Source organism: Cherax quadricarinatus, chromosome 38 (genome assembly GCF_038502225.1).
Source record: "Cherax quadricarinatus isolate ZL_2023a chromosome 38, ASM3850222v1, whole genome shotgun sequence".
NCBI lineage: Eukaryota > Metazoa > Arthropoda > Malacostraca > Decapoda > Parastacidae > Cherax > Cherax quadricarinatus.
This window is the reverse complement of record NC_091329.1, coordinates 6,676,827-6,704,225: the sequence shown is the minus strand read 5'-3', so window position 1 is coordinate 6,704,225 and position 27,399 is coordinate 6,676,827. Positions and strand designations below refer to the sequence as shown.

Here is a 27,399-nt window from a genome sequence, read left to right as displayed (position 1 = left end):
TGACACACAAGTCATGTAATGGTTGTAGAGAGTAGGTGGAGCCTAGAATTACTGAGGACAGGTTGATTGTTTAATGCGTATTATATTTTCTAACGCATCTATGCATGTCAGTGTCTAAACGATCTAAGCAGCCAGGAAAAAATACAGTATCCTTTATTTAGGTTAGGTTAAATTATCACAAGTTTGCGCATTGGTAAAAACAATAACAGAATTATTTACACGAGATATATTGTTAAATAAAATTGAGTAACACAATAATGTTTCCAAATTTTATCGCACAGGATGTTTCCCCGTGTTATATTCCATCACACAGGATGTTTCCCTTTTATATTCCATCACACAGGATGTTTCCCTTTTATATTCCATCACACAGGATGTTTCCCTTTTATATTCCATCACACAGGATGCTTCCGTATGTTATATTCCACCACGCAGGGATGTTTCCACATGTTAGGTTCCAACACAGGGCGGTTTCACTGCCATATTCCATCACACAGGACGGTTTTACTGTCACATTCCATCACGCAAAATTTCCCTGTCATATTCCATCACACAGGGCGAGTTCCGTATATGACGTAATGAAATCTTATCATCCTGAGCTGGAAGACTTCAGTAGGTCGGCGGGGATGTCGTCAAACATTCCACTGAATGTTCAGTAGCTATAGCAGATTCAAAGGTTAGCGTCAAGCATTGGAGAGAGATTCACCTTTATTTAAGGAATACAGAACGTTGCTCATGTACACTCTCAGGATGAAGTTACTGTGTGGATGAGTTTACACTCTGAGGACGGGTTGTGTACAAAAGAGGAGTGAGAGGTGCCTGTGACAACTCTGCTCACAGAAAGTCTGTTTACTAGCCAAATATTTTTTTTTCTCTCTGCTCGCAGTTGAATGGATAATAGTGTAGCGTTCTTGTAATGTGTTTCGTTAGCTTAATTATTATTATTATTATTATTATTATTATTATTATTATTATTATTGTTATTATTATTATAATTATTATTATTATTATTATTATTATTATTATTATTATTATGGGGAATGAGAGATAATCAGGTTTGATGCAAGGAAGTGGAGGGTAGCTTCCATTCGGTGGATCAAGAGCACTTCACCACCATCATTCCACTATCTCTTGAAGGGATATTCTAATATACTCATACAAATTCTTAGAGATATTTAGTAAATAACGCTCTTTTATATTTCGTAATTATTAAAAAGGGTTAATCTATTGACAACATTTCGCCCTCACACCGGACTTTATCATGTCACAAACGGACTTGATAAAGCCCACTGTGAGAGCGAAATGTTGTCAATAAAGGATATAATTTACACTGCTTGTGTTTCTTTCCATCGTGACGGTATTATATACCAGCTCACTCCAAGGTTAGTCTAGCTTCCCGTTCTGGGTCAAAAAAAAAAAAAAGCCGCACTAAAAAATTTCATGACTGTATTTGACTGTTATCCTTGGGGAGGTCGGACAGAAGAGATTCTGTATGTGAGAAGAAACAATGTAAGTGCTGTTTAGATCGCTGTGGATAAGTTGTTGGGATCATAACGTGTGTTTGTCCACGGAAGATGTTAGATTTAGCTACTCCTGAGGAGAGTAGCTCAAGAGCTACATGAAAGGCCTGGGAACGAGCCCCTAAAATAATTAGCAAAAGTACGTATTGAAATATATTTAAATATCTGTTTTATATCAGCGAAGCAAATTTATGTAAACTTGATACAGTATTTGATTGATGGTATTTATTGAGAAGACATTTCGTCCACCATGAGGTCTGGTCACGGACCGGGCCGCTGGGGCGCTGGCCCCCAAAACCCCCTCCAGGTATACTCCAGGTATACCAGAGACTTGCTCGAAGAGCTGCATCCATTAGCATAGCTTTCCACATCTCTGGTTTCTTACGGGGTCCTGTTCTCTCTTGATTCATGGTTTCTCTTTCCAAGTACCAGTAGCTTAGCTCTCTTGCTTCTTGCTTTCTCTGTTACTGTTTCCAACTTGTGAAGTATTATTCTGTGCCTTGTAGTGTTCGTTGGTGCTCTATATATCATTGCCGCAATGATTTTTGCTCCTTCACACATGATTTCGCTGGTTATATAGTCTTTGCAGTTACATGTGTCTAGGTTTCCCTGTTTCCTAAATATCCAAAGGTTCTTGATCGCCAGGTTTACTCCTTTTTATACTCTATTTTCCTTTATTATTTGGTACCCTTCTGGTAATATTGCGTTTGTTATTACGCCTGTGACTTTTGTCTCTAATGACCATGACATCAGGGCTTTCATCTCTTACTTTATCTTTGACAACTACATTGGTTAATATACTCTGATCCTTTTTTCAAAAGTCAAGGACTGGGGAGGGAGGATGTTGAGTTACCCATCCATAGGTAATGCTGAATCTTATCCATTCCATCCCAGTTTCCTCTCATATTTTTCCTTTTTTTTTTCTTCCCTCTATAATTGTGTGTGTGTGTGTGTGTGTGTGTGTGTGTGTGTGTGTGTGTGTGTGTGTGTGTGTGTGTGTGTGTGTGTGTGTGTGTGAGAGAGAGAGAGAGAGACGGAGCGACTTAAAGGAAGGTGATAGATGTTGGTGAAGGATTCTTGATCCAGTGACCCGAGTCTTCCCTCGCTTTCCTTCGATCAAAACTGATAACCTGCCGTTACCCACTCGCTTTATGACCCTCCCCCCTCCCCCTCCCCAACGAGTTTAGCGCTTTCCCATAAATATGACAAAGTCAGAGAGTGAAAGTTTAAGATGAGTCAAGTGAAAGAAGAAAAGTTGGCACATGAAAATATTCATGAGACGATGAAAATATTATGAGATGAATATTACAAAACTGTAAACCACATTATTACAAATAATATTGAGCACAGCTGTAAGGAAGCAAAACACACACACACACACTAGTTGAGGCAGGATCTATACATAGTTTTAAGAAGAGGTACGATAACGCTCATGGAACAGGGAGTGGACCTAGTAGCGACCAGCGAAGAGGCGGGGCCAGGAGCTGTGAATCGACCCTTGCAACCACAAATACTAGGTGAGTACACACACGCACGATGACTAGCATGAGCCAGAAAGGGATAAAGTCTCAGTGTACTAGACATTCTCAGACTGTCAGAAGTGTTGACAAGATCCTCCACAGGAGAATAATTTACAAACAGGAAAAAGACAGGCTGGAGTGTAAGATGATGACAATAGGTGGTGCATGAGCACTGAGAGAGTGCAGCGTCACAGTGAGGGAAGGAGGTGACGCAGTGATTACCACGGAACTACAATGGTTACATCAAGCCGTCACTTGATAATGGTCCATGACGGACCGAAACATCCTCTAAAGTTTCCTCGCCCCATTGTGGGGTAATTGTGAATTGTTCCAGCCCCGGTATTGTGACTATTATTCTCACCTTTTTTTTATAAACAAGGAGTCAGTGTGAGAGGATGTGTCTGAAGGAAGAGTTACGTAATAACCACAAGAATAACTCTTCATGGCTACATTAATAACTCAGCAAGTGGCAACTAAATCTCAATAAATGCAAGGTAATGAGCTCAGGCAGGTTGCAGCAAGCGTGGCAGACAAAGTGAAGACAACTCATAAAACCAGAAAAGCAAAATGATCGAAGCTCTTACCCGAGGACCATCAAGAAGATAACATCAGCGGCTGAAAATGATCTAAAGGCGGATATAACACCCAAGCTCTCACCCGAGGCACAAGACAAGATAACATCGGCGGTATTTGCTAAGCTGCTAAATTAAAGACTAGCATTTCAACTTTGAGCTCGAGTTATTGATAACACTTTGCACGTCGTACACAAGACCAGTACTGGAATACAACACTAGTAAGGTATACCGTATATCTCGCCACCCCAGCTCCTTCTACCTTAACCCACGCGCAAGGAATAGTACAGGGTGTTTCATTAGCTTCTAACACACCTAATTACATAGCTCAGTGGATAGGATAGCTCAACCCTCCCAAGGACTGGACATATACACTGAGAGGTGTATGTCCCTCAGCGTATATTATACACTAAGAGTTTACATTATTCCCTGTTTTAGGGATTGAAGTATTCTTCTCTGGTGGTGAACAGCTTTCATGCAGCTTTAATGACACACGTGTAGTTGATAAGCTTTAAACTCTATTAACTAATCAACCTTCCAAAGAGGTTCAGGAGCTGGAGACCAACACCTTCAAGACGTTCAGGAGGTTTAGCTCAACACCAAGAAGTGTTAAAAATGGTATAAAATACTGTAGCTTAAGATCCTCAAAAGACCCAGGAGCTCTCTATCAGTTTCCTTAAGTGGGCCAAGAACTGGAACTCAACACAATATACCACAAAAAAATTTATGGAGTAACAAAGAAAACTACAGTGAACAAGTGTCCATGTTTCACGGACTGACACGCTTGAAACACGTCAAGTAAATCTGTCAACAAAAAATTTCATAAAGATGTGCATTAGAAATATAGTGTAAATATTTTTAGAGCTTTAAAGGGGCACAATTTTCAATTTGTCGAGCATAAGAAAAACGCAAAAAAGGTAAGTTTTCATTATATTTACAGTTTTGTTTTCACAGTTGTATTCTATTTTAAATACTCTACAACTCTAAAGTATTTTTTTTAAGAAAGTGGCAGTAGCACACCCGACAGTGCCTCTTAGATGTACCTACGAGATATGAACAACAACGAAGCTAACATAATATTGCTTAAATTAGTACGTACATAGTACAGCAAGAGTGCAAACCTTCCCAAAAGTAAGATTCCATCAGCAGTGAAGGTGTAAATTCAATCAGAAAAGACATCCACAAGTCATCACATGGTAACCATTATCCCACTCTTCTAAACTATTTGTAATAAAATGTACAAATTGGGATTTAAACATCCACACAGCAGTGTAAGTCTTCCATGACACAAAATACACCAGTACTGAAAACCTGAAGCAGGTCAAAAGAGTCATTTTTCAATTTAATGCACAGAAACCAGCAATATCCATTTTTCAGTTGTAAACTAGCAAATTTTCCCCTACACGAGACTTCCATTCAGTAAGATACGTCATCATATGACTAAGACCCGCGTCAAGAAACACTTGTCCGGTTTACTGACAAACATTACCTAAGGTACGTCAGCCTTTCAAGGTTAAACCCGTCCAGGAGATGCATTACGAATTGTTGCATGAATTTTTATCCAGCAATTTTTTTTTTAATAATTTGAAAAGTGGGGTGTGCATACTCCAATAACAGTTTGAGCCTTTTTCTGAGATGTATAAGTCTGTGTTCAAAATTTGAAGCCGATCAGAGAAGGCGTTCGCAAGCTATCACAGAAAAACCACTGCAGTAGTTGCTTATATAAAATTGCCAAATTGGCATCAAAGCAGTTCAGTAACAATCTGAACCTTCCTCTGAATAAGACGCAGCAGTACTGAAAGTTTTAAGCCAATCATAAGATACATTCTCAAGGTACTGCACGGAAACCTTATGAAAAGAAGAAAAAATCCTTTAACCGCTGACAGGTATCTCTATTTCGGTATACGTAACTAGATATGTCTCTCTGTGTGTTTTAAGGAAGGTATCCCTAAAGACGGGGCTCAGGAGCCTAAGCCTAAGCCTGAAGGCACAACTTAGTGAGTAATGACACAGAGTACGAGAGATAAGGAGTGACGATAAGTATATAGTGAAACAGGTTGTCTCGCTGAAGCATCAATCAAGGGCAGGACTTAACACTGGTCCTGGTACAAGGTGTATAATTTCCAAGATGCCAGTGTTCGCAGATGATTAAATACCATTCAGGAAACTAGGAACGGAGGACAGGTCAATGTGACGACCTTAGCAAGGTCGTGTGTGTGTGTTTGTGTTTTGAAGCTCGACAGGATCTGGGTCACCTCATGAGTTCACAGCTGCTTGAAGACTTCCCAGAGGAGGTTGGTGCGTCGTTGAGTTGCTTCCGGTGATGGTTCCTCTCTCTCTCTCACATCTTCCTCACCTCTTCTAGGGATTTTCTTTGCGATTTTAGTTTTGTTTTGTGTTTTCTTAACTTTTTTGAAGCATTTTTCCATACTTTGTAGAGATTGTCTTGCCATTTTTTATTTATTTTCTCGACTAATTTTTCGTTTTCCTGATGTTGGCGTCGTGATTGTTGCGTTTATCATTAAACTCAAAATATTATATACCGTGGCGGACATTTTTAAACTCTCTGGGTCCACTTTAAGTCGTGCAGTCTCGCTAGTCACCCTCGCCCTTCTCGCCTGGATTTTCAGAATGATTGATCGTTCTCTGTCGAAGGAGGGTAGACAGGGGTGAGGTTAAGCAGGGTCCCCGCCCATGTCGCTGTCAGGGAGAATGAGGATGCTGATTAGGCAGCTAAGTCTGCAACATCCTCCCTTAATCCCTTACTCTGTTACGCCCTCCGTTGCATGGAGACTGTTGGTGAATCTAGCAGCGCCTCTCTCGCGCTTCCTAGACGGAGGATTGAGCCTCCATCACTCCTGGTTATGGAGTAACACGGGGCTACCACTTCACATAAATTCTACGACTGATAATAATAATAATAATAATAATAATAATAATAATAATAATTATTAATGTTATAATGGTGACTTTGACCGGTTCCTTGACTTATGATGGTTAGGAGTAGCTAGGTGTTTGTGATATAGGTGGTGATCACAAGAGACTGTGAGAAAGAGAGAGCAGCTGTTGTTGGCCCCTTGCAGGTGTCCTCATACGGAGAGACAATGGGAGAAACTGCCCCTCTCCACTCCACCTCCGTATATATATATAGTAACCGTATCAGCCTAACTTATATACTTTTTGGTCTTCGTGTGATAAGCAGGGACTGCCTCTTCTGATTGGCTTCAAACCTTTGAAACTGGCGTAACTTAGCGGAATGTTCGAATTAATTTTTGGCTGTGTAGTTGCCAATTTTCTATTATTATTGAGGAAGTTGTGATACTATCTTCAAATCTTCAGCGCTAATTTTTAACTGCATTAACCTATGCCACACTTTGTCATATTCATTGTGCATGTAATGAGGTATAGAGTGCTGGGCTTGTGGGATACTTTATTTACAAGCTAAGAGCTGTTACCTACATCACCTCATTTGAAATCCTCTTTATTGTTATGATACTTACAAATAAGAAACAGTATGAAGTTGGAGCCATCTGTAGGCGCCAGGGATTTCATTTAGTTAATTGGCTTTACTTCGTTTGTCATTATGCTGTACGAACATGTTCCGGACACAAGTCATCCCAGGAGTAAATGATCTCGGATGACGTGATTTTCTCTCTCTCTCTCTCTCTCTCTCTCTCTCTCTCTCTCTCTCTCTCTCTCTCTCTCTCTCTCTCTCTCTCTCTCTCTCTCTCTCTCTCTCTCTCTCTCTCTCTCTCTCCCTCTCTCACACACACACACACACACACACACACACACACACACACACACACACACACACACACACACAAAACTGTAATTACCGGTTACTTGACTGCAGGACTCAACAGCGCATAGGCCGCATGCGGGCTGAGCGGTTTGCGGTGTTATGCGGGGAGGGCGTGCAGTGCGTTGCGGTACAGTTCGGTGCGCTGCAGTGTCTTGCGGTGCAGGTGTGCGGTGCTCTGCGGTAGTCTTGGAAGACTGTAGAAGTATGGGTGAAGGTCAGGGCTGAAGGAACTTTGAGGAGATGTACACTGACTCATCACTGCTACGTGGTTACTGTGGCTGTTACGTGGTTATTGTGGATGTTACATGGATACACTAGCTGTTATGTGGTTACTGTGGATGTTACGTAGTTACACTGGCTGTTAGTTTCTGTGGAAGTTGTGAAATTAAGTGTGTGGTTGTGGACATATATATTGCGTTGTGTTTTGTGTGCTACTATTGTAGTTGTCGTGGAGTCGCTGGTACACACACACAAATGCATACACACACACAAATGCATACACACACACAAATGCATACACACACACACACACACACACACACACACACACACACACACACACACACACACATACACACAATCTGGAGACTGAAGTAGTGGAGGCAGGATCCATACATGGCTTTAAGAAGAGGTACGGTGATGCTCTTGGAGCAGGGAGAGGGTGGACCTAGTAGCGTTCAGTGAAGAGGCGAGTACACAGAAACACAGCACACGTGTGTATGTGTGTATATATATATATATATATATATATATATATATATATATATATATATATATATGTATATATGCAGGACAAGCCGCTGGGGGTGGAAAGCTATAGCTCAAGTACTTTCACACTTCTCAGTGCGTCATTAAGGGTAACCGTGGCCGGTGACACCTACGCTACTCTGAGACCTCTCTCCCTGCTTTGGCTGCTCCCTTGCAACATTGCACAGCTCCTGACGACACAATGAGAAGTGTGAAAATACTTGAGCTAAAGATTTTCACCCCCCAGTGGCTTGTCCTGTATAGTTAAGATCGCCCGTCTGCGATTGTAGGTAGAGCAGAAGGTATGAAAGAGCGGTGGAGCCAGGAAACAGTGGCTCACTTTCTCTACACAACAGTGTTACTCCCTGACTCTCGCGTGTGTCCAACAAACTCATTATTTTGGTCTGAAATGAAAGTATGATTATATCAGGAAATTTGTGAGTCCATGATGCACCACCACTGCTACCACCACCACCACTGCTGCTACTACGACCGCCACCATTACCACCAATACTGCTGCTTCTACGACCACCATCACTGCTGTTGCAACCACCATTACCACCACCACCACTGTTGCTACTACGACTACCACCACTGCTGCTACTGCGACCACCACCATTACTACCACCATCACTGCTGCTACTACGGCCACCACCACTGCTGCTACTACGACGACCACCACCACTGCTGCTACTACGACCACCACCACCACTGCTACTACTGTGACCACTACTACCACTGCTGCTACTATGACCACCACCACTACTACCACCACCACTCCTACCACCACCACTCCTACCACCATTACCATTACCACCACTACTACCACCGCCACCACTACTACGACCACTACCACCATACTATTACCAGCACCACCACCGTTACTACCACCACCACCACCACCACCACCACTACTACTACTACTACTACTACTACTACTACTGCTGCTGCTACTACTACTACTACTACTACTGCTACTACTACTACTACTACTACTACCACCACCACCACCACCACCACCACCACTACCAACACCACCACCACCACTTCAGCCAATCAATGAAGCTTGCCTAAAGCTGCAGTGGTGCCAACTCCGCCCACACTGCTTGACCCCCGCCCACCCTGCCTGACTGACTGCATGCCTGTCTCACTGCCTGCCTGCCTTCCTGCGTCTCTCACTGCCTGCCTCACTGCCTACATTCCTGCCTCTCTCACTGCCTTCCTTCCTGCCTCTCACTGCCTGCCTTCCTGCCTCTCACTGCCTGCCTTCCTGTCACTCTCACTGCCTGCCTTCCTGCCTCTCTCACTGCCTGCCTCACTGTCTTCCTGTCTCACTGCCTGCCTGCTTTCCTGCTAGTCTCACTGCCTGCCTTCCTGCCTCTCTCACTGTCTTCCTGTCTCACTGCCTGCCTGCTTTCCTGCTAGTCTCACTGCCTGCCTGCCTGCCCAACTCTCTCACTACGTGTCTGCCTGCTTGCTTACCTGTCTGCCTTACTGCCCAACTGTCTCTGCCTTCCTGTCTGTCTGCCTGCCTGCCACCTACCTGTCTGCCTACCTACCTACCTTCCTGCCTGACATCACAATAATAGTGTGTGTGTGTTCTAAGTGTGTATTGTTTTATGTGTATCGTGAGTATTCATTAAGTGAGTGTGTGTTGTTAATGTATTGCGTGTACTGTGTGTTATGCAGTAATCACGAGCAAGCGATGCAAAATGCAAAACAACCCTTATGGTTGTTTTGCATATATATATACGTCTTGCCGAATAGGTAAAACTGGTCATTTAGCAAGAACTCATTGAAAATTAAGTCCTTTTTAAAATTTTCTCTTATATGTTTAAAGATATATTTTTTTCATTTATGTTAATGTAAAAATTAATAATTTTGTACCTAAAGAAAGTTAGAAAACTTACCTAACCTTATAACAAGCGCAATTTAATTTAGCCTAATCCAACTAAATATATTTTAGATAAGTTTACAATAATTTAATAATGAACAGACACAGTTAAATATATTTTTTTCGTTAGGTTCAGAATGATTTTTTCGAATTATTGCATACACAACTTTTCGCTTGCATTATTCGGCAAGAAGAGCGTTGCTATTTAAGTCAAAATCGCAAGTTTTACCTATTCGGCACGACACACACACATACACACACATACACACACATACACACACATACACATATATATATATATATATATATATATATATATATATATATATATATATATATATATATATATATATATACTGTAAAACAATCAAAGGGGGTTGAATGATAGCTCTAGGCCTTTCGTGTTGCAATCAACACATCACGAGCTTGCAGTGTTGCAGAAATGTGTAGGAGGTCTAGGCAGATTCGTTCATTGGAACATTCTTGCCAAGAAAACTCCGCTGAACTAATCTGCTGGGACCTCATTTCTACAACATTACAAGCTCCTGATGATGTGTTGATTGCAACACGAAGGGTCTAAAGCTATCATTCAACAACCACTTTGGTTGTTTTGCATCCTGTTTCGCTTGTTCGCGAATGTTGTGTGTTTGTGTATCTATATATACATACCTGTCTTGCTAGGAAAGTACAGACATCACAACTCAATTGTGACAACATTTCCACCTCTCCTTCAGAGCGCAAGCACTGTATTTCCCACCTTCAGGACTCGAGCCCGACCGGTTATCCGGGACACACACACACACACCACACACACACACACACGCACACGCAAACACACACACACACACACACACACACACACACACACACACACACACACACACACACACACACACACACACACACACACACACACACACACACACACACACACATCACTCAACCTGAAACATTAGTGGGATTTAAATTCGCGGAGGGTACCTTGTTTATATACGATGTCGTCTGCCAAGGTCACCACTAAATTTAAATGCCTCTCTCCCTCCCTCCCTCACTTCCTTCCTCTAATCATTACCCCCTCTTCCCCCAACTGTTTAGCATCTCCCTTTATCCCTTCCCCTTTTGTAGAATATTATTTTTACCCCTACCCTTCCTTCTATACGATCTCTCTCTTCTCCCTTGAATCATCATTAATCGTTATTTCTAACACAATTAAGCAAAAAAAGGCAGCTTCTTCATCTCTGAAGCATTAGCAAAAAGTCCTCCTCAAAAACAATAAACCCTACCATCAGATAGTTGCTGCTTCTGACACTACATAAGAACATAAACATTGAAACAAGTCTTCTCAAATCCAGTCGCTAACAGAAATATTTGCTCAACTTATTTTATGCTACCCAAGCAGTAAGCTTTAATAACCTTTTTACCCATGTATAAGTCGACTTTTACTACCACATGTATTACTATTACTACTTTACACCTCACTCTAAGCCTATATATACCCTCTGTGTTCATTTATTGTTCGTAACGGCTTGATAAAGCTCCTGGAGAGCGAAACGTTGCCACAGTAAAACGTCACGTTAGTTGCACTTATGTCCTTTTACCTAACATATTGTCGGTAATTCTGCCAACATTAATACAGTAAGAGCTGTTAGTTTATATCAGCTAATTTTACAAGGTAAATGCTGTTAATTTACACCAGTTAGCTTTACAGGCTAAGAGCTTTTCTTTACACCAGGTAGCTGTACAAGCTAAGAGCTGTAAGTTTACATCAGCTAGCTTTACAAGGTAAGAGCTGATAGCCTACATTCGATCTTTTTACAAGCTAAAAGCGGTTCACTTTTAAGTAATATAAAGACAAAGACAGGTAGCATAGTCTAAAGGCGTTTGTCTTCATTTTCGTTGGCACCATGACCATCAAATTTCTTTACACACTGATTTGTGTACTAGTTCTTCCTCGTCCTGTGGGAAATAAGACCGCTTCCTTTCCCTGTTCGTCCTAGGGTATAATATACTTTATTGTTTACATTGCGGTCCTCAAGTAATTTGTCTGGTCGTGCCACAAGCAGGTTGTGTCACGAATATTATATATATATATATATATATATATATATATATATATATATATATATATATATATATATATATATATATATATATATATATATATATATATTTATATATATATATATATATATATATATATATATATATATATATATATATATAATATTTGTGACACAAACTATATATACACAAACATATACATACATGTATACAGGGACATATGCATGCATACATACATATTATGGCTATGGTCGATGTTGTGCAGGGGTGGTGGTGGTGGTGGGTGTGGTGAAGTTATATATGGTGGTATTAGAGGGGCCCATACATATTTCAGGCGTCGTTAACATGCTTAGCTTGGGCGGCGTGGGCGTGGTTGGATGCCATGTTGTGTGTGTGTGGTGTTGAGATAATCGCCTCTCAGGTTGCTAGCAATCACCTCACAAAATAAGGCAAACGCAAAGCAAGTTGATGAGCTTCCATTGCTGTGAATGTCAGCTGATTAGTGTTTACCTTGAGTCAGCTGATTATTGTTTACGGTGAGTCAGCTGAAGCAGCGGTGTACAGTTACTTGAGCGATCCCTCGCTTAGTGCTGTTCACACTGGAGCCAGCAGGTGTTCCACTTTGCAGTCTATGTTCTTGATGCAGCTGCTGCTGTTGCTTCTTGTTACTGGTCATGCTGCTGCCGCTCCTCTTGATCATGCAGCTGTAGTTCTTCTTCCTGATCATGTTGCTATTGTGGTTGCTCTTCATGCTGCTGCTGCTCCTCTGGCTGCAGTTCATGCTACCTTTACTCTGGTTGCTGATCATGCTACTGTTCATGTTTCTGATCATAAGTGTCCTTGAGGCTGATCATGCCGCTGCTTCTGATGACGATAATGCTGCTGCTGTTCTTGTAGAGGCGGCGGCTATTTTTGCCGTCGCAGCTACTGGTATTTCCATTGTTCCTGATCAGGTCGCTGTTCTTGTTTGCAGCGGCGGAGGTGGCTGCTGTTTTTTTTTTCTTTTCAGCTGTGCTTGTACTTCCCGCCCCTCTACCATTCCCTGCCTCATCCCCTCTTTTCATATGCTTGAAATTCTATACCCCCCCCCCCTCCACCCTTTCTCAGCATTGCTCCAGCTGGCAGCAGACTGCCGAGTTCCTCAGACGTACCCAAGATATTGATCAAGGATAACACACACACACACACACACACACACACACACACACACACACACACACACACACACACACACACACACACACACACACACACACACACACACACACACACACACACGCTGCATGATTGGTCTGACAAGTGGCTATTGGAATTTAACCCCAGCATATGCAAAGTTGTGAAAAATCTGAGAAGGGTGAAGACGTTTAGAAACTGTACAGTCTCGGGGGACGAAAGCTGCAAACCTCGCTGAAAGAGGAGGATCTCAGGGTGAGCATTGTTTCAAGCATTTTCGCCTGAGGTTCACATCAACGGAATAACTGCTGCGGCAAACGCGAGACTGGCAAATTTACTGGTAGCAGACAGGCACATCAACACGGAGGTATTTACGACCTTATACGCTGCACATGTCAGGCCCTTCGTGGAGTATGCATCGCCAGTATGAAACCCGCATCTGGTAAAGCATGTAAAGATGGTAAAAGTGCAGAAGTTTGCAACGAAACTAGTCCCAGAGCTGAGGGATATGAACTATGAGAGGCTACAGGAGGTAAACCCGACGACACTAGAGGAGAGAAGAACCAGAGATGACATGATTACCACGTACACAATAATGAAAGGAACTGATAGGGATAGTTTGAGAGGCCGGGAAGGATTGGGAGGGGGGGGAAGGCCCGGGTACACGAGTGTACAGACGAGTCATAGGGATGTTAGGAAATACTTCTTTAGCCTTAGGTTGGTCAAGAAGTGAAACAACCTAAACAGCGAATTGGTAGAGGCGGAATCCATAAATAGCTCTAAGAATAGGTATGATAGGACTCATACAGCTTGGAGAGTGAAACCAGTAGTGGCCAGGAGCTGAGACTTGATCCCTGCAACCACAATTAGGTGAGCACACATATACATTATCAAGGCAAGGGAAGGGAAGGGAAAGTTCGTGTGTAACTTTGCTCAGAATTAGTAGAAAGTTGAGTGTGTTAGTTTCAAGTCTATCGACTACAGGTGGGTCATTAAGACTACATTCACCTGTACCTTACGATCAAGAATACTTCACTCACTAAAACAAGGATTAAGTCACTTTGAGTCTGTATACATTAAGGTGTCTCGTGGCTCGTTTGGAAGCGCACTCATTTCACATACTGAGGGTCCGTGGTTCGATCCGTGGCACGGGTGGAAACGTTGGGCATGTTTCATTATTCCTGTTGCCTCTGTTCACCTAACAGTAAACAGGTACCTGGATGTTAGTAGACTGTTGTGGGTCACATTCCGTGTACTTTAGATAGGGCTGGGAAGTATGTACTGTACCTCTCAGTGTACATACACTAAGGAGTATACACCTTTTGTTGTATATACATTAAATAGTATACACCTCTTGGTGTATATATATATATATATATATATATATATATATATATATATATATATATATATATATATATATATATATATATATATATACACACACACATCGTGCCGAATAGGTAAAACTGGTCAATTAGCAAAAACTCATTTAAAATTAATTCCTTTCTAAAAAAATTCTGTTATACGTTTAAAATATATTTTGTTCATTTATGTGAAGTAAAAATTAATGATTTTGTACCAAAAAAATGGGAAACTTACCTAACCTTATTATAACAAGTGCAGGTTAACTTAGCGTAATTCAACTAAATATATTTTATATAAGTTTATAATAATCTAATAATAAACACAGTGAAATATATTTTTTTCGTTAGGTTCACAATGATTTTTGCGAAATTATTGCATACATAAATTTTCGCTTGCCCTATTCGGCAAGAAGTGCGTTGCTGTTTAATCCAAAATCGGAAGTTTTACGTATTCGGCCCTACATGTACACTCTGGCAGAAAGTGTTTCTTCTCACTGGTGGAAGTCACGCTGCCATTGCAGTGTACACTCTGATTGTACGCTGACGTTACTCACTTGAATATACTCGGACATTACTCATTGACTGTATGCTGATATTACTTATTGAGTGTACACTCTGACATTACTCACTTGACTCACACTGGGAGGGAAATGGAAGGCAGTCGGGACTTCTAAGGAAAGTGAAGGCAGCTGCAGTTCTCTGAATCAAGAAACCTTTACCAGCATCAGTGTAGAATCAGGCTTTCAAACATAGGTCCTGTTGGTTAGATAGGTGCTACTTACATCCAACCACCCCCACTCATGCATTGTCTAACCTAGCTGAGGTGTTGGCTAGGATATATTTACCAGTTGCTCCATTTGCTCCACTCCTCGGCGTTGTGTTGTCAAGTCACATAACGCCGAAGAGCCTTAAACGTTCACCTTTTACGTGCGTCAGTGTGGAAGTGACTGCGCTACCAGCTACCGCACAGTGATCAACAGCACCAGGGAAACCTAAGGACCACAAAACAGAAACACTGTGGTAAGCCTCCAAGCCCCTGCTATAGGCAGGTGCTGTTCGTCTACACAGACCCACATATATATTTATTGAATCCACCGTTCTTAAAGTTGTTTCAAGCATGGGTCACACTGACCCTACTTGGCTGGTTCTTCACAACAAGAATGCCCAACCAGTGCTTTTCGACGTGCTTTCCAAGTACTAATCTGTCCCACTTAAAGCCACTGTTTCCAGCTTGTTCTTTTGTTGGGGGAGGGTAGATATCGTTGCTGTTAGTCGTTTCCACTACGAGTTTTTGCCTTAAGTTGAACCGTTCAGGGGTGCCGGCACTATGACAGGGGTGCCTAAGGCCACGACTGACCACAGCAGCAGCGACCACTGGCTTACCCGTTCTAAACTCCGTTGTTAAGATATCTACAGCACCCTATTTACATGCACAGTCGACGATCTTAATAATGCTCTTGTATGGACAGTGCAATTTTTCGCTAAAAATACAGAAAAATTGCATCGAAAATTGAATAGGATGTACTGTGATAGAGGAGCTTGTACACCTGTCTTCCTCTTTGTAAACCTCAGTCGCATCTTTCTCTTCCTTGGCTCACTTTCTCATGTGCATCCACGAGTTTCAAATATTTTGGAGAGCAGTATGTTAATTAGCACCTCCCGCACACCTGGTGACCCCCTCACCAGGTGCGGTTGTGGTGGTTTGGTGAGTCAGTAGAGCATAAGGCCAACCTCAGCAGCATCTGCATACACAGGGAGCACGTAGCAGCAACAACAATAGCAGCCAGCTGCCTGTCTGTTGTTATATTGCTTTATTGCCCAGGTGCACGAGGAGGCTAGGATGGTGTATGTGTGCGCGTGCGTGTGTGTGTGTTTCTGAATCATTTTCTTTTACCTTCATCTTCTCTCTTATCTACACCATCTTCATCTCCCTCGCATATTATTCTACTCTTGCCATTCCATCAGCCTGCTCTACCCCAGTCACTGTTATCACCAGCTTACATCTTCCTCTCATTATAATCGTTCCACTTGTTGTATGTCACACCCGCCATCATGCCTGGAGGGTCAAACAGCGCCTGAGAAATGGGATACAGTCCAGTTTGATCCGAGGAAGAGATTGGGTATGTCAGTCATACATTCATTTTAATGTTATTATTTATCTTTACATTGTTGTGTGTCATGTGCTGGAGTGGTGTGTCATGTGCTGGAGCTATGGAAGCTCAGTTACCATGGTGTGTCATGTGCTGGAACTATGGAAGCTCAGTTACCATGATGGTGTGTCATGTGCTGGAACTATGGAAGCTCAGCTACCATGATGGTGCGTCATGTGCCGGAGCTATGGAAGCTCAGCTACCATGATGGTGTGCTGGTTTCCACGGGCTTTATCTAGGTAACAATCTAATTATGAATACATTTACATATATCTACCCAACAAAGGCTAATGCCCCCGTCCACAGATAAGAGATACTCATCACTCTGTCGTATGGTAATAAGGTCTACTACTGCGTGTGTCGTAGCACGTCATGATTAACATAGGCGCTTCACCACCCTTACGTATGGTGTGAGTAAGGCATTCTTTAACATATGGTTTACTAAGTTAGCCACTGGTTTCACACGTAGGTGTATTTGTGCACATTTATGGTGATTGCATGATTTAATTGATGTCATATTTCTGATGCCATGCAATACCGAAAAGTTGCTGAATAAGACACATTTGCGGCACATCGGTATCATTATTGCAGGAAAGTTTCGTCTGCACTACAAGCTTCTTCAGTCGAATACAGCAGAGGAGACAGTAGAAGAAATCTTGACATAATAAGTCCGTCACCCGAGGTAGGTGGTGGTCAGTCCATCAAGTTGTGTTGATGGTGATAATATAGATGGAAAGGATACAACTTTATTGGATACGTCTAGGTCCTGGGACCTTGGTCACTCCGAATAATAAAATAGAACTAGTTAAAAGTCTCATAGGTGAGGGAGGGCCCTTTGTAGTGTGTCCCAGGCGCAGTTTAGTGTCTGGCTGGTGTTTGTAATGCTGGTCTGGCTGGTGTTTGTAATGCTGGTCTTGCTGGTGTTTGTAATGCCGGTCTGAGACCCCGGGCCTGGGACCGATGATCTCTCGAAGCATGAAGAGTTGACAACATCCTCGAGTAGGTGGATTTAAACCTTTACTTTTTTGGGGGATGGAAAATTAAACTCTTTACATTTGTTACTGCTGTTAGAGATAGCTTTTACAACCACGTGGAAGTTTTTACAACCATGTGGAAGTTTTTACAACCACGTGGAAGTTTTTACAACCATGTGGAAGTTTTTACAACCATGTGGAAGTTTTTACAACCATGTGGAAGTTTTTACAAACATGTGGAAGTTTTTACAACCACGTGGAAGTTTTTACAACCACGTGGAAGTTTTTACAACCACGTGGAAGTTTTTACAACCACGTGGAAGTTTTTACAACCACGTGGAAGATTTTACAACCATGTGGAAGTTTTTACAACCACGTGGAAGTTTTTACAACCATGTGGAAGTTTTTACAACCATGTGGAAGTTTTTACAACCACGTGGAAGTTTTTACAACCACGTGGAAGATTTTACAACCACGTGGAAGTTTTTACAACCACGTGGAAGATTTTACAACCATGTGGAAGTTTTTACAACCATGTGGAAGTTTTTACAACCACGTGGAAGTTGTTACAACCACGTGGAAGATTTTACAACCATGTGGAAGTTTTTACAACCACGTGGAAGTTTTTACAACCATGTGGAAGTTTTTACAACCATGTGGAAGTTTTTACAACCATGTGGAAGTTTTTACAACCACGTGGAAGTTTTTACAACCACGTGGAAGATTTTACAACCATGTGGAAGTTTTTACAACCATGTGGAAGTTTTTACAACCACGTGGAAGTTTTTACAACCACGTGGAAGATTTTACAACCATGTGGAAGTTTTTACAACCACGTGGAAGTTTTTACAACCACGTGGAAGATTTTACAACCACGTGGAAGTTTTTACAACCACGTGGAAGATTTTACAACCATGTGGAAGTTTTTACAACCATGTGGAAGTTTTTACAACCACGTGGAAGATTTTACAACCATGTGGAAGTTTTTACAACCACGTGGAAGTTTTTACAACCATGTGGAAGTTTTTACAACCACGTGGAAGTTTTTACAACCACGTGGAAGATTTTACAACCATGTGGAAGTTTTTACAACCACGTGGAAGTTTTTACAACCATGTGGAAGTTTTTACAACCATGTGGAAGTTTTTACAACCACGTGGAAGTTTTTACAACCACGTGGAAGATTTTACAACCACGTGGAAGTTTTTACAACCACGTGGAAGATTTTACAACCACGTGGAAGATTTTACAACCATGTGGAAGTTTTTACAACCATGTGGAAGTTTTTACAACCACGTGGAAGATTTTACAACCATGTGGAAGTTTTTACAACCATGTGGAAGTTTTTACAACCATGTGGAAGTTTTTACAACCATGTGGAAGTTTTTACAACCATGTGGAAGTTTTTACAACCATGTGGAAGTTTTTACAACCATGTGGAAGTTTTTACAACCATGTGGAAGTTTTTACAACCATGTGGAAGTTTTTACAACCATGTGGAAGTTTTTACAACCACGTGGAAGATTTTACAACCATGTGGAAGATTTTACAACCATGTGGAAGTTTTTACAACCATGTGGAAGTTTTTACAACCATGTGGAAGTTTTTACAACCATGTGGATTTCTTGATTGAAACTTCTTTACCATGCTGCGGGTTACATAACCCAGTTTATGGTTGATAATAAAATATTTGACTTGAAATTTAATGTGCTGAATATCACCAGGGCATGAAAAATAGTATACAGAGTAAAATCAGAGGCTGCTACAGTAAAAAGTTCAGTTCCTCAAGGCACGATGTTCTCCCCACTTCTATTTCTTATATCCGACATAGACGGGGACATAAACTATATCACCAGTTGTCCTTTCCAGTCGATACAGTAATTTATACAAGTGTGATGTCTATGGAGGACACAGCGAACCTCCAAACTGTTGTAAACTAAGTCTTCCAGTGTTCAATAAGGAGAAATTCTAGTTACTAAGTTACGATAAAACTGATGAAGTAGAGAAAAAGTAGTTCTGAGTGCAAGACACTCAGTTTACTCAGACTACTCAGTTTACTCAATAGAGTAAAATTCTAATGTAGGAAACTTGGGAGGAATAATGTCGAAGTCTTTCACATTCAAGGAGCACAGCAATGTTGTTATCGCTTCCACGAGGAAAATGATAGACTGGATAACTAGAACTTTCAAAACAAGAGATGCCAGGCTAATTATGATACTCTTCTGGTCCTCGGGTAGAGTATTGCTTTATGCTAACATCCCCCATCAAGGCAAACGAAACTTCAGAACTGGTGAATGTACAGAGAACCTCACTGCTCATGTAACCTCAGTCAACCACCTAAATCAATTAGTGCTTGAAATCCCTCGAACTGTACCCCTCTTGAAACGTAGGCAAGGAAGATAAATCATCTACACCTGGAAGATTCTGGAAGAAAAAGTCCCAAATCAATACACCGAAATCACTCCATATGAAATTATGAGCCTTGGCACATGGGCAAAATACCTCCGATGAAAAGCAGGGGTGCAATGAGTACAATGAGAGCTCAATAAATGTAAGGGGACCACGACTCTAACACCTTCCAATCTTCCTTTAAGTTTCTTGTCATTTTCCTTTCATGTTTTGCTCCATAATTTGGCATGATCAGTAATTTTGCATATGTAATGCATTACTCGAGAGTAAGACACATGTTCAACAGTTGGGTATCTTTATTGTTGAAACGTTTCGCCTACGCGGTAGACTTCTTCAGTCAGATAACAGAGGGGATACTAAATTATAAGCAGCAGGAATAGTGGCGAGGTAAAGATAATGTAATCTATCCCTCAGTCTGGAGAAGAGTTAAGCTCCATGATCTGGAACAATGTGGTGAGTCCTTCAACCTGGAGAAGAGTTCAGCTCCATGGTCTGGAACAATGTGGTGAGTCCTTCAGCCTGGAGAAGAGTTCAGCTCCATGGTCTGGAACAATGTGGTGAGTCCTTCAGCCTGGAGAAGAGTTCAGCTCCATGGTCTGGAACAATGTGGTGAGTCCTTCAGCCTGGAGAAGAGTTCAGCTCCATGGTCTGGAACAATGTGGTGAGTCCTTCAGCCTGGAGAAGAGTTCAGCTCCATGGTCTGGAACAATGTGGTGAGTCCTTCAGCCTGGAGAAGAGTTCAGCTCCATGGTCTGGAACAATGTGGTGAGTCCTTCAGCCTGGAGAAGAGTTCAGCTCCATGGTCTGGAACAATGTGGTGAGTCCTTCAGCCTGGAGAAGAGTTCAGCTCCATGGTCTGGAACAATGTGGTGAGTCCTTCAGCCTGGAGAAGAGTTCAGCTCCATGGTCTGGAACAATGTGGTGAGTCCTTCAGCCTGGAGAAGAGTTCAGCTCCATGGTCTGGAACAATGTGGTGAGTCCTTCAGCCTGGAGAAGAGTTCAGCTCCATGGTCTGGAACAATGTGGTGAGTCCTTCAGCCTGGAGAAGAGTTCAGCTCCATGGTCTAGAACAATGTGAAGCTGAAGTGTGAGAATGGAGTCTTGTATACTACCTCGCCACAACTACTGCTGCTTATAATTTATTCTGTTATTGTTATTTATTTATTGTTATTTATTTTCTGTTATTGTTATTCATTATCGTGTAGGCCAAACGCTTCAACTGTTGCACATGTGTATTGCTAATCAAAAGCAACCGTAAAGTTCATAGGTAATCCAAAGTAACTGTAGTGTTCAAATTTAATACAAAATAAGGTCTTACATTGTTGTTTAATGCTCAAGGAATTATGTTATCTGGTTCCTACGCTTCACTGTTATCAGTGTTCGTTATTCATTTCTGGACTACCATTCGTGTAATTACCTGCGTGTGTGTGTGCGTGTAATTACCTGTGTGTGTGTGTGTGAGTACTCACCTATTTGTGGTTGCAGGGGTCGAGACAGCTCCTGTGTGAGGGGGGGAGACATTGTTCAACCAGAGCAGTGTACTATACCGGATGTCTTTCTCAGGATGTTTGTTACTGATACGGAGGATAACACACACACACACACACGCGCGCGCGAGCGAGATATAACTTGTTAACTAATGAAAACGTCAGTTTTTCGACGTTCCCTGTCATAAAATTTTCATCGCTTTTTCCCGGGTCGTTGCTGTATTGACGTATTGTACTTCGTGGTCCGCTGTCTTTCCGTGCTTTGCTACGGTACGTTACATTTCGTTAATTTTAATGATCTGTAACTTAACCTAACCTATAAAAATCTGTTTTATTTATGCGGAGGCGCTGGAAGTGTACGGCTCCTGCAGCATTTAGGGACTGCTATGTGACGAGGTTTGATCCAAGAGGAAGGTACATGCAGCTCCTTGGATCAAGAACCCTTCCTTAATATCAAGGCACCCTAGTTGAAGTGATTACTTACTGAATGATTTTTATATAATTACCAGTTATGTGAAATTATTGGCAATTTATTATTATTATTATTATTATTATTATTATTATTATAGGGAAGTGCTAATTCCGTAGGTACCAGACACGTGTTGGGGAATGGGGGACATAATTGTGACCTTTTGTCAGCCTCAGTGTGACATTTTGTCAACCTCATTGTGATCTTTTGTCATTCTTAATGTGACTGTGAACCTCAGTCCCCTCAAGGAAGGTTCCTTGATGTTGGTGAGGGGCTCTTGATTTAGGGAATTGGATCTGTGCTCCAGTTCCCCGAATTAAGCCTGAATGCCTTCCACATCCCCCCCCAGGCGCTGTATAATCCTCCGGGTTTAGCGCTTCCCCCTTGATTATAATAATAATAATGTGAACCTCAGTGTGACTTTTGTGATTCCAGTTTCTCTGGGTTTTGCGTAACAGAGAATCCTTCACAGGGGTAAGGGAGGGGAGGGTTCTCCATCCAGGGAATTTTATCTTTTCTCCTTTTCCTTGGATCGATTCTGCTACCATTCACCAGACGCTTTGTGATGCCCTTACGGATTAGTGCTCCCCGTGAATGTACGAGTGGTGTAAGTTCTGGTGTTGCTATGTCCACATGTGGTTGACACGGATGTCTGACCTCGGGCTGCGCTTCATGTCATGATGCTAAGGTAGGGCAGTCAGTTGGTGAGGCAGGGACATGTTGGTAATGACGATCCTCAGGTAGCGCAGTCAGTTGGTGAGGCAGGGACATGTTGGTAATGACGTTCCTCAAGTAGCGCAGTCAGTTGGCGAGGCAGGGACATACTGGTAATGAAGGGGCCAGCTTGCTCGCTCCCACTGACTGCAAAGCACCTCTCTCACAAGCCTCTCCCTCACCGGCATTTTAAACCGAATTCAAATATCGTACTGGGGACAGCAGTGACGATAACACACAAACTCTTCTTAGGACATCGTTTCGCCCTGTGTAGAGCGAAACAAGTGTGCTGATAAAAACTGAATTTTTTAAACGTCGTCTCAACCGCATTTTAAAACACCATTGGTCACCCCTACCTCTCTCCAATCATTATTTGTGTGTTTCGTTCCGGGTTTGCTTTATTTATATGCAGCCTGTTGCTTCGTATTCTCGTTTTTTTTTCTCTTGTGTTTTAATATGTCATTATTTTATTTTATTTCTGCTTTTGTGTGACTGTTAATGTATAATTTGTGTTTTATGGCATTACACATGTATGTTGATTTTGGTGTAATTTACTCTTGTGATTTATTGTCTTGTTTTGTGATAGTTTTTTTCTGTATTTTCTTTCGTAATTAAGTTTCCTGTGATTTATTATCTTGTCATTCGTTTTCTTGTTTTGTAATTTATTACCATTGGTTATTTATTGTCTTGTGATTTGTCTTGCTTTGTGACTTATTGTCTTGCATTGTGATATATTGTCTTGCATTGTTATTTATTGTCTCGTTTTGTTATTTGTCTTGCATTGTTATTTTTCTTTCATTGTTATTTATTGTCTGATTTTTTTTCTTTCATTTTTCTTTCATTGTTATTTGTGGTAGTTGTCTTATTTTGTGATTCATTGACTTTTGTAATTCTTCTTTTTTGTTATCCTTGTTTTGTGATGTATTTTCTTTGTTGTTTATTGTCGTGTATTGTGATTTACTGGCTTGGTTTCGGATTTACTATCTTTTGAGGTTTTTATTTTATTTTCTGTTCATGACATTAATATTTTATTACTTATTGTCCAGTTTTAATTTCTGTTTGTCTTCGTTATGTTTTCCTGTGACAAACAAAACAATGTTTGACTGCAGGTGTGCTATTTTTTATTGTTTTTTGGAAGGAAAATGGGCATCTGTATAATCTATCTTACCATTTCTGAAAAAAAATCTTTGAACAGTTATTAAAGAAATGAGGATTTATATAATGAAAATGGTATAAATAAATAGGGAAGATTTAGGATTATAAGAAGGATGGAATGTAAAAGGACATAAGGAAGAGAAGTATTTAAGAACTATGCTGTGTATGAAGAAGGAAAAGTACACTAGAATAATAGGGTGTATAAACAAAACGAAGTGTGAAAAATGTTATGTTGATACCGACAGGATGTGAGAAAAGACACTTATATACAGATCAGGACATTTATTAGACGAAACGTTTCGTCACTGAAGAAGCCACTCGTGGCGAAACGTTTCCTCAAACTGTACATAAATGTCTTCCACAAAACAAAGTGTATAAGGATGATGGTGTGTATACAAACAAGGCAAAGTATATAAGGATGTGTACCCTCAGAGCACCAGTGGACTAGGCCATTCACGCCATGTATTGAAACAGACCCAGCCGTCCCTCACATCCTGCGCCTCCTCCCACGCTAAAAAAAAAAAAAATAAACTCCGCATTAAGCACCGCATTGAGGCTTCTCGCCCTCAAACTCCCACGTTCTTTGCAACCCTCCCACAAATAGCTTCTAAAACCCCTCAGTGGTCACACCTTATACTTGCTGACTCATAGCTCCAAGCATTTGCACGGTACACACATGATCTCCCATATTGACTTTCTGTGCTGCCGTGGCCGATAATTACACAAGGACAGATTTAGGATACTGAAGGATATGAATAGGCTTGGTTCGGATGTTCAAGCTGGGAGTGGGACTGTGAGAGACGGTGTTACATAATGAAGGTGGTAGTGTTGGGAGGGTCGACGCCGTGTGTAGGGGAGAGGAGGGAAGTGGTGGGGGTGAACTATTGGAGATATACTCATATATCACATATGATAGAGGTCCTTGGAAATGCCCGATTCTGCCTTATGTTCTTTCTGTAATATATAGGTTTTCCAAGATGTCCTTTCGTGAAAAAATGTAACCATGTGGCGTGGAACCTTCTGTCGCATCCTCTGTCACCAGCTGTAGACAATAATAAACAACTTGATTTGGTTGGCAGCCCTGCAGAGTAGAAAATTTGCACGATATTTGCCCAGTCGTTATTGTGAGTGATCATTATTTGTCATGCCTTGGAATACATTCATGCGAACGGTAGTTCCTGGTTAACGTGTGTGTGTGCTCGTGTGTTCATTGTGAAGTAGTGTAGTTATTTGTGTGTTAGAGGAGAGAAGGAAGGCGGTGGCAACCCAGCTGGGCGGGGGGGACGTCGTCTGCAGGTCGTCGGGAGTATGTGTGTGTCGGCCGCTGAGGGTGGATGTGCTGGACTTCCCTCCACCACATTGTCACTCGAATACGTTGTCAAATTATCAGTCATCCCAAATTAGAGAAAAGATGTAGGCACTTATTAAACTGAAGTATCGTCCTCGTGGTTGAATAATCTTTCCTGACATTGATGTGTTATGATGTTGACATGTAAACTTAGAACTTCCATAGACCTTTCCTGTTTCGCGTGATTGAACATTGTATTTACCGTGGATATTCTTATTCCGTGTGCGTAAACATGTAAAAGTAATTTTACTTATAAAAAGACATTGTAATTTGTTAATCAAAGGCGGGACTGGATAGACAAGGTTACCTTGACGACGTGTACACACTCATCACAATGGGTGAGTAGCCATGTGTAGCTGCATTTCTGCCACTAGTTGCAATCTGCATGGGATGTCACGAAGCACTCAAGCTGTCTCACCAATAATGTTTAGTAAAGATTTCCTTCGGTGAGGGTACCTTGATGCTGCTGAAGTACAGTGGCTCTGGATTCAAGGAACTGGCGATTCTGTTTCCTTCCTTGGATTAAACATGATTGTATCTCTTTCCCAAGGCGTTGTATGATCACTACTTGGTTTAACCCTTACCTATGATCATAATAATCTAGTAACGTTAAGTAATGATCCTTGTTACTACCTTAGCCATCGAGTACAAGTTGCGATGTATTCACGCAACAGCATTTTAAGAGTTGTTTTATGGTAAATAATTTAATCAGTACATCTTTAATGTCTATAGCCATATAATCATTCATCATGCATATTTATACTGTTTACATTATTATTTTATTCTTTGAAAAGTCTTAGTCTCTGGGAAATGGGAGGTAAGCAGTAATCGAATTTGATCCGAGAAAACGGAAGAACAGCTCTAGTTTCCTGGATCAAGATCCTTTCACCAGCATCATGGCATCCCCTCCCCCTTGAAAGATATACATATTTATAAATACCTCCACTGTGTGGCCTAGTTAATGATGGATCGATCTTATAAATCATGGGGTTAAGTATGGTAATTTTTGCCTTGAGAGGTATCTGCGACTGCTTCATCATGAAATGTGAGGCTGTGTAATAACCCAATTACAACAGTATCACGAAAGCTTGTTTTTGTGAGAACCAATCAGAAGTCACAAAAATTATACTGCCAGCACTATATACTTCGAAATGCCTCTTTTTTTTTTTAATTTGTATTTCTTAATTTCAGCTAAGTATACATTTAAATTTCATTAGGATAATATATAACGATTAATGTCATTGCACGTGACCCTTGTTGATTTTATTTCTTGGATATGATTATAATAATAATAATAATGTTATTGCACGGTATGTCATTCACAGTAATTGGAATTCGCAGAAATGTTATGAATAGCATTGATTAATCCGTGATAAAAATAGCCAGCTACTTGAGTGGTGAAGGGAGGCTTTGTCGTGGCCCAGTGAATGTTAGCGATGCTTTAGTCACCTCTTAATTCGGTGTGCTGATGACTACGTCACGATGCACAGGATGAACGAATAATTGATTAAAAGAGATGTGAGCAAACACTAGGATATATCGAAAAACGTTTCGGTATTGAGACCCTGATCTCATTAGAAGTGATTAAGGTCCCAGGACCGAAATGCTTTCTATTAAATGTCCTAGCGTTTTTTTCACAGAGTTTTTTTTTTTAACCGCTTGTCGGTATCAATTAACAAGATTTATACCCTGAACGAATATATACGAAAAAGTTTGGAATTAGAAAGGGACGAAAAGATAACGAATTACATAAGTATCGTATCAGAGATGTGAAACATGGCCATTGACACATCGATTCTTAAATAACTAGGAGATAAGCCCTTAGCTTCAAATTACCGCCCTATCGAAATGACCTCCATAAAGGCCAGATTTTTGGAACTGATATTGGCAAATACACTTAGATATCGCCTCATTAAAAATTATAATTTAAATGTCGAGTCAACGCGATTTCACAAGGGGTCATTCATGCTAACCCAATTTACTGACTTCTTGCACTAAAGCGTTTTTCTCATTGATGCTCGTAGAAGATATGCT

At 41.2% G+C, this 27,399-nt stretch overlaps 1 protein-coding gene across 6 annotated transcripts in view; it reads left to right on the top strand.

Moving 5' to 3' along the window:
- LOC128692948 (cytospin-A) overlaps positions 1-27,399 on the top strand; it is a 531,559-nt gene that overhangs the window by 133,765 nt on the left and 370,395 nt on the right. Inside the window, exon 1 of one of the 6 annotated variants that reach the window (XM_070092045.1) lies at positions 25,313-25,703. The exons of the other annotated variants lie outside the window; for them this stretch is intronic. The gene's annotated coding sequence lies outside the window, so the exon portion shown is untranslated. Of the gene's footprint in view, positions 1-25,312; positions 25,704-27,399 lie in introns of those variants that run through there. 6 annotated transcript variants of the gene reach the window in all.